The sequence below is a fragment of the Rhododendron vialii genome, chromosome 1a (assembly GCF_030253575.1).
Source record: "Rhododendron vialii isolate Sample 1 chromosome 1a, ASM3025357v1".
In the NCBI taxonomy this organism is placed as follows: domain Eukaryota; kingdom Viridiplantae; phylum Streptophyta; class Magnoliopsida; order Ericales; family Ericaceae; genus Rhododendron; species Rhododendron vialii.
In genome coordinates, this window is record NC_080557.1 from 22,988,281 (window position 1) to 22,995,547 (window position 7,267).

General features: G+C 36.3%; 1 long non-coding RNA gene across 2 annotated transcripts; it reads right to left on the bottom strand.

Moving 5' to 3' along the window:
• Positions 1–306: 306 nt before the first annotated feature.
• LOC131323074 (uncharacterized) lies at positions 307–2,286 on the bottom strand. 2 transcript variants are annotated; one of them, XR_009199076.1, is made up of 4 exons: positions 2,135–2,286; positions 1,675–1,728; positions 1,379–1,503; positions 307–799 (listed from the first exon to the last, which is right to left on the bottom strand). It is a non-coding gene; the product is annotated as an uncharacterized LOC131323074 (long non-coding RNA). The 2 variants fall into 2 exon arrangements; XR_009199073.1 differs by lacking the exon at positions 2,135–2,286 and having other exon boundaries at positions 1,675–1,961.
• Between the last annotated feature and the right edge of the window lie 4,981 nt (positions 2,287–7,267).

Consider the following 7,267-nt stretch of genomic DNA (forward strand, 5'->3'; position numbering starts at 1 on the left):
TTGTATCATCACACCACACAAACTATTTCCATCACGTTTTGAAAAAGCAACTACCTACCATGTTGGGCCTTGAGTAGTCTGAACCACAGCCTTTACTACCAGGGCATAAAACAAAATACCAAAATATGAGGGTTTTACAAGTACTTGGTAGACGTCCAGTTTGACATTAATCTATCACCAATTGACAATATCCAGACACAGTAAACAAAAGGACCTGGAATAATGGGCAGAGTTGGACATTACACTAATGAACTTAAATTAGTTAGACGCAGGGGAAATGCGTACACTAAGTTAGGATTTGTTTCAAATAATTTTGGTATTTGCAGACCTGATATTCACATTTACCACACCCATAGCCTTGTCCGTGTCCCTACTAATTGAAATTGTCATGGACGTGTGTGTATTCGTGTTTGGGCATGAATATGTGTTTGTGTTTGTACTTTTTAGATGACTATCAGGCTGCTAGCTACCAGTGGTACTTGGGCAAAAAATGATACTGCAATCGTACCTCACCAAGATCCAGCGAAAATATCAATTTCTCATCATAGTAGTCTACCTCAAGGGTAAACAAATCTTCACTCGAGTAGAGATTATGAAAATTTAACAAAGCTAGTCAAGAGTAAAATGGGAAGTCTTCATAGAGAATGCTTTGATGCACTATATAGAAGTAATCTACACCACGCGCATAATGTAATGAAGGACAGAGTTCGTGCATAAACTTGGAACCATCAGCCTAACATTTTTTTCCAAATGACGAAAGCTGAGCTTCTTACAAAACCGGTTGTGTGGGGTTATCTTCCTGCACAATGGAGACCAACAAAGAAAGAACAAATATGATAACCTCCAAATCCCACAATGGGGCCAAACATAACAGTCATTAAATATCATTAATCATTAACCAAATAGATTGGGAAAATAGGGAAAGGTGGCAATCAAAGTTCCAACAAAAGAACTTTACATTAGAGTAGTGGACTTTAAATCCCCAAAGCATCAGAAAGTAGGATATTTTGACAGTAGCTAACAGAAAGTGATCTTGTTTTATACCAAAGGCTTAAATAATTGGCAACATACATGTTTCTAACCCCGGACTCACAAAAGCTTGTGTTATGAGTAGTGGTCTACAATGAACATAAACGATAAACGGAAACAGAAATAGGAGACTTAGTGGCGTCATATTTTTTGGTTGGCTGCCAAAAAATTGGTAAGTTTTAAGAGGGAGCTACTCAAAATCTGCCACAAAAAAAGTACCAATAAGCCAACAACAGCTTGAGTCAGTGACCTCCATAATTAATGCTGCATCAACCACAATCACTAAAAATGAAGCATTTGTCTAAAAAAAAAAAAAGTGTCTATCTACATGTATAAGGAGGGTATTTACCTTTCGAAAGACCAAAAAAGGCTTCAAGGAAGCAAAATTGCAGTTGCCCATTTGTTACTTTTGGCATGTTGCCAGAAGTAACTGACGCGACCTTCTCTTACGACTGCTTTTGTGCACCTCATTGCCTACAACAAAAGAATATATAGTAACAACAGCAACAATAGTAAGCATAAAAATCAGTTTCAAACCTCATCACAATTAATTTAGATTTGTGTTAGGGCAATTTAGAACACAAAACATCCAAACACCCCAACTTGCAAAATGTACTATAATGAGAATGAATTGAACGACACTACCTTCTGATGTGTGGTACTCATTGGAATGGTCTTAATGGTTCAGAGTCAGACTTGCTGAAAAAAATAAAAAATTAGCGATAAAATCAAAACTTAGAACCATCACATAAGTTAACAGTAGGATACTACAAACTTGATTGTAATGGTTTGCGACTACAGGGGAGGGAGTGGGTGCTATGATCGAGAGGTGATGCAACGGGTACACATCGCAGCCGATGTTGGCAGGGGGGCTGTAGACCTGCATTTGTGGTTGGGTCAGCATGGATAAGCATTGCAGACTTGCAATGCCTCCAAAAACTAAAAGTTCCACTATTCCTCTTGCTTGTAAATTCACAACTTTGTCCTCTTGATTTGAATTTTTCCAGCAGGCTTAGATATTAGGGCAAATTCATACAACAAAAACTAATCACATAACAAAAAATAATACCGTGAAAGTGCATGAGAGAGAGAGAGAGGAGAGAACATGACTCAAATGTGTTCATTGTGTGCAGGAAGTCGAAAGTCGAGTTGTATCGAGCGGAGAGGGGCTGCGGGAGATGAATGCAGAAAATCCTAGCTTCTTCTGATGGCAGAGTTGTAGGGTTTCAAGGGATCGTACACGAAAGGCCTGCAATACATATATTTGGTCCTTCACAGTCAAGATCAACGAAACAAGCAGAAAATATGAACGCACACACATAAGAGTACATGCAGTGATTTGTAAATAAACACACATAATATTCTTGTTGTGAATGTATCGTGTTTAATGTAGAAACTGAGTTTCCCAAACAAATTGAGCTACTGATTTTCCCAAACAAATTGAGTTAATAGAAGAACAAAGCTTTGCCCTAAATTCTCAAATCCTCAAGTAAAGGAATCAAAATTTATCATCAAAATAAACAGAAGGATAATTAACTACCACACTTACCAAACCCCTCAAGAAATTAAAGATCCAAGAAAGCCCAAAAAAATCGAACACCTTGAAACCCTAAGAACAAAAGGGATGAAAATAATAATCTACAAAATCAGGACCAATCAATAGAGGGAAACGTTCCTATATTCGCAGCTAATGAAACAGAGGATTGAGAAATCGTGGGCTAGATGCTTATACGGTGGGGACTGAAACCCTAACCCTAGAATTGCGAAAAATTAACGGATGAGGTTGAAAAAGGGATCAATCGGTAGAGGAAGAGAGAACGAACTTAAGGTTTGAGTTCAGGATTTGAAGCTCGATTCAGATGAGAATAAACTCGCAGGGAGAGAGAGCGAGTTGGAACCGAAACGCTAGATTGGAACAGATTATTTATGACGCTCATTGAAGAGAGAGAGAGAGAGAGAGAGAGAGAGAGAGAGAGAGAGAGAGAACCGTTGGAACCGACAAGGGAGGGAGGAGCCGACATAAGAGGGAGAATGGAGTTATGTTTCTCTGTTGTGAGTTGTGCGCTGGAGAGGAAAGACAAGGGGAAATTCAAAATGTGTATAAGTATTTAGCCGTTCATTAGATATTGATTTGTTTAGCCGTTGATTTGTTGGCCAACTAAGTACTCCCTTCGTCTCAATTTACTTGTCTCAGTTCTATTCTAACTAAATAAAAAAACTAGTTATATCTTTAAATTGGTAATGAATTTTATATCTAATATAGATCTTGTTTGATAAATCTAGATTTGTTCTATAATACAATGTTTTCAAAATCACCTAAAATATTATAAATTACAAGATATAATCAATTGAAAAGTAGCACGAACTCCCAAAAGTGACAATTAAATTGGGACGGAGGTAGTAGTAGTTAGGGTTAGCAGGGAAGGGGGAAAGAAATTAGAGGTTGCAAATTGGACGGGTTTGGATGGCTCTAGGCGGGTTGAATACGGATCAATTGTAGACGTGCTGAAACGGGCCAGGTTAAATATGGGTCAAGCCATACCTAAACCTAACCGAAAGCGCTTCCTTCATTTTTTCCCCTTTTCAAATATAGCTCAAAGGTGTTAACTACATTTTTCCGCCTTCTCTCTTCTTTCTCTCTTTATCATTTCTCCAACTAGGGTTTGTGCTGGGGTGGAGCTACCGCCTCCCACCTGCACCTCCTCCTTGCTCCTCCAGCCAACCACCCTCCTACACCATGCCGCCTCCTCTACTTTGCCCATCTCTTCTCCTCTAACCCAGATTTGCTCTCTGTCGCCCTCCACTCTCGGAGCCCTCCGCCGCTCCTCCACCGCTGCTCCTTACTTATCCCCTTCCTCCACCATCGATTGGGTTTTCTTCCGCCTTCCCCTCTCAAACCCTTCTCCCTTCCTTAGCCTCCTTCTCCGCAGAAAAGGGTGGGGTTTGATCGGGTGCCGTGGTGTAGCTAGGGGCTATGTGTGTATTTCCGCTCCCTCAATGAGGTGCTTGGAGGGGAAAACGGTGAGGCTGATCAAATTAACGATGTCATGTTCAACTCTCTTTGCGTCTCTTTTGTGTGTGGAACTTTTAATGTACTTGGTAAGTGCCTACCGAACCCACATGGATAACCCAAATGTTAAGGTCTTCGTGCCCAAAGGAGGGCTTCGGGATTTGGGCATTCGTTACCTCCGGACACTTTTTTGTTCTATATGAGCAAGAGATTGTATGTTTAAAAAAAAAATAATTATATGTATATAACTCAAATCAACTCCTGCAAAAGAGTACAGTGCGCATGCGTAGACTTTTTTTTATTCTTTTGATTAAAAAAATGACTTTTTTTATTCATACTGTTGGATCAAAATTAACTTCTTGTTTTAGATAATTACGGGAGAATATCTTTTGGATGCAATGTGCTAGTTTGATCCGTGATGTTATTTTTTCTGTCATGATGTAGACATTTCATTATTTTTTCTGCCATGCTGTAGACATTTTATGAGCAAATTGACGCATGATTTTCATTCCGCCAAGGTTCTTATTTCTAAGTATTTATTTTTTGCGTTATGAGACAAATCATTCTATCATAATACATCACCTTTAATTTAAAAATAAGTATTTAGTTCCCGTTCCTCTAAGAACTTTTTCAACCTTTTGGACTTTTTTTGTTTTTGTCTTTATTTGAATTTTTTCTTGTTTGTTAGTTTTACGCCAAACTTTTGTAGATTATTGATTCGTCTCAACGAGAAGAATCGGAAAAGTAATTTTTTTTTTACTTTTATCCAAATATTTTGGGATATAATCACCTTTTAGAAAAAAAAAAAGGATTACTTTTTATTTACTTTCCGATTTCTCTTGTCGAGATAAATCAATAATCCACAAAAATTTGACGTAAAATTAACAAATGCGAAAAAAATTAAATAAGGACAAAACCAACTTATTCTGCTACGGGGCCTAAGTTTACCAAAAAAAATAAAAATTGCATGATAAAACTATAATAAGTACGAGAAAATATCTTGATATAGATTAGTATTCTTGGTATATTTTTGTAGACATGGAAATTTTTTTTTTTTTATGAGCACATGGAAAATACTAACAAGACCCTGTAGATATATATTGGAGATACAAATAAAATAGATGGAGTGTAAAAATCTGCGAAAAAAAACGGAAGGTAGTATAGAATTTATGTTTGTGTTTCTAGAAAAAGAAAAAAAAAAGAAGGTAGTGTAGAATTAAATGGAAGTTCAAGTACTCCTCTGCATGCAGCTACATGTATGGGTGGGTTGGATTGGGCTAAAAGTGGGCGGGTTAAAAAATATGGGTTGAGATTACCGCCTCTAAATTTTGTATAAGGATGAATGGTGGGTTGTTGGCCGATGGGGGGACAGGGGTGGAGGTGGGTTTGGGGACAGATGATATCACAGTCCTTTAACATTTTCCGCTAACAGTGACAATGTCACACTTTAGTCCGAAACCATGGGCTCCAACTATGATGCTCCCAAATGGTTTGGGAGCATTGTACTCCCAAATTGTACTAACACACTACTCACCATTGGATCTAAGAATGAGAATCTGCACCGTTGTTTTTTAGTTGTGTTAACAAGTATAGCCGGTAAACTTAACTTGCCTTTCATCTTTGGACAAATTATTCAATGCTCCTGCTTCCAAAAATACGGCTCTTCTTGATTGTAGTGTTCTATAATTTATTTTGACGAGAAGAAATGTATAAGTTTGCATTATTAATTTTTTTTGCTAGATGGTCAGGGATGTTCAGGGTAGTTTATGTGCACTTCAACTAATTTCAAAAAAATTCACAATAAATTATTCGGTCTAAATTATATATTTGCTTGCGGCCTAACTCCAAGAATCGAATCCCGTTCAATTATGTGAGGAACAAATCCACCAACTAACCCTTCACCCTTGGGGCTTTGCATTATTAAGTTATATATAATTGTAATTTGTTGGTTGTTGTTCAATGTCGTTGCCTCTAAAATTATTGGAACTAGTGGCGGAGCCACTCTAGGTCCACTAGAGGCACGGGCTTCCATTACATTTTTTTTTCAGTTATAATTTTTTTAATTGGTAGTTTTAGTTTATACATTTGAGCCAACTAGATAACACAATTACGTACATATCAAAAGAATTTTGTCAATAACTGAAAATATGGTGAACATTTTATGCATTAATTATTACCATTACAAAAGAGTTTAGAATCACAACATTTAGACAGAATAATAGTGATCCATTCCATTTATTGAGTTTGCTAGTCTTAGGAAGCGGCAAAAAACGTCAATGTCACGGTTTGTGGTAGATAAGTAATACAACAAAGAGTTTTTTTAGTTTTTTTTATTTTTATCCCCCAAATTATGCTCATTTTTTCTACTTAGTTCCTAAACTATCAATTTGATGATTTCATCCCCTCAAATATCATACCGTTACCTACTTGGTCCAATGGATAACGGAAGTTAGAAATTTGGACGGAAAGTGCCATGTAATGCATGTTTGAGACCCTGTAGAGCAGATACTTAATTATGAGAGCCTTAGAGATAAAAATTAATTATGACCCTTTAGGATAAAATGATCAGAAAAATAAGACATTTGCATCGGTTTCAACAGATTGAAAATTTGAGCACTTAATTTTTAACCATATTTTTTAGTATATAGACCTTCTAAGAAAGTGTTCGAATTTTCAATCCATTTGGAACGGTACGAAGATGTTATTTTTCTGATCATACTATTCTAAAGAGTCATGATTAATTTTTATCTCTAGGGTTATCATAATTAAATATCTATTTTTTATTTGAGACCTTTTAGAGTAGATACTTGATTATGAGAGCTCTAAAAAAATAACTACAACCTTTTAGCATAAAATGATCAGAAAAATAAGATCTTCGCACCGGTTTACACTGATTGAAAATTGGATCGCTTAACTTTTAACCATATTTTTAATATAGAAACAGTCTAAATTCTATATACAAAATTCAGTCTTTTAAAAAAATATATGTATGTGTTAGTCTTTATAAAATGCCACGTAAGATTTCAATATATGAACTTTGTAAAAAAATTAAGTGCTTCAATTTTCAATTTGTTTGAACCGGTGCGAAGATCTTATTTTTCTAATCATTTTATCCCAAGGGTCATAATTAATTTTTATCTCTAAGGCTCTTAAAATCAAATATCTAATTTTCAGGGTCCAAAACAGGGCCTTACATAACATTTTCAATCCAAATTTCTAATTTCCGTT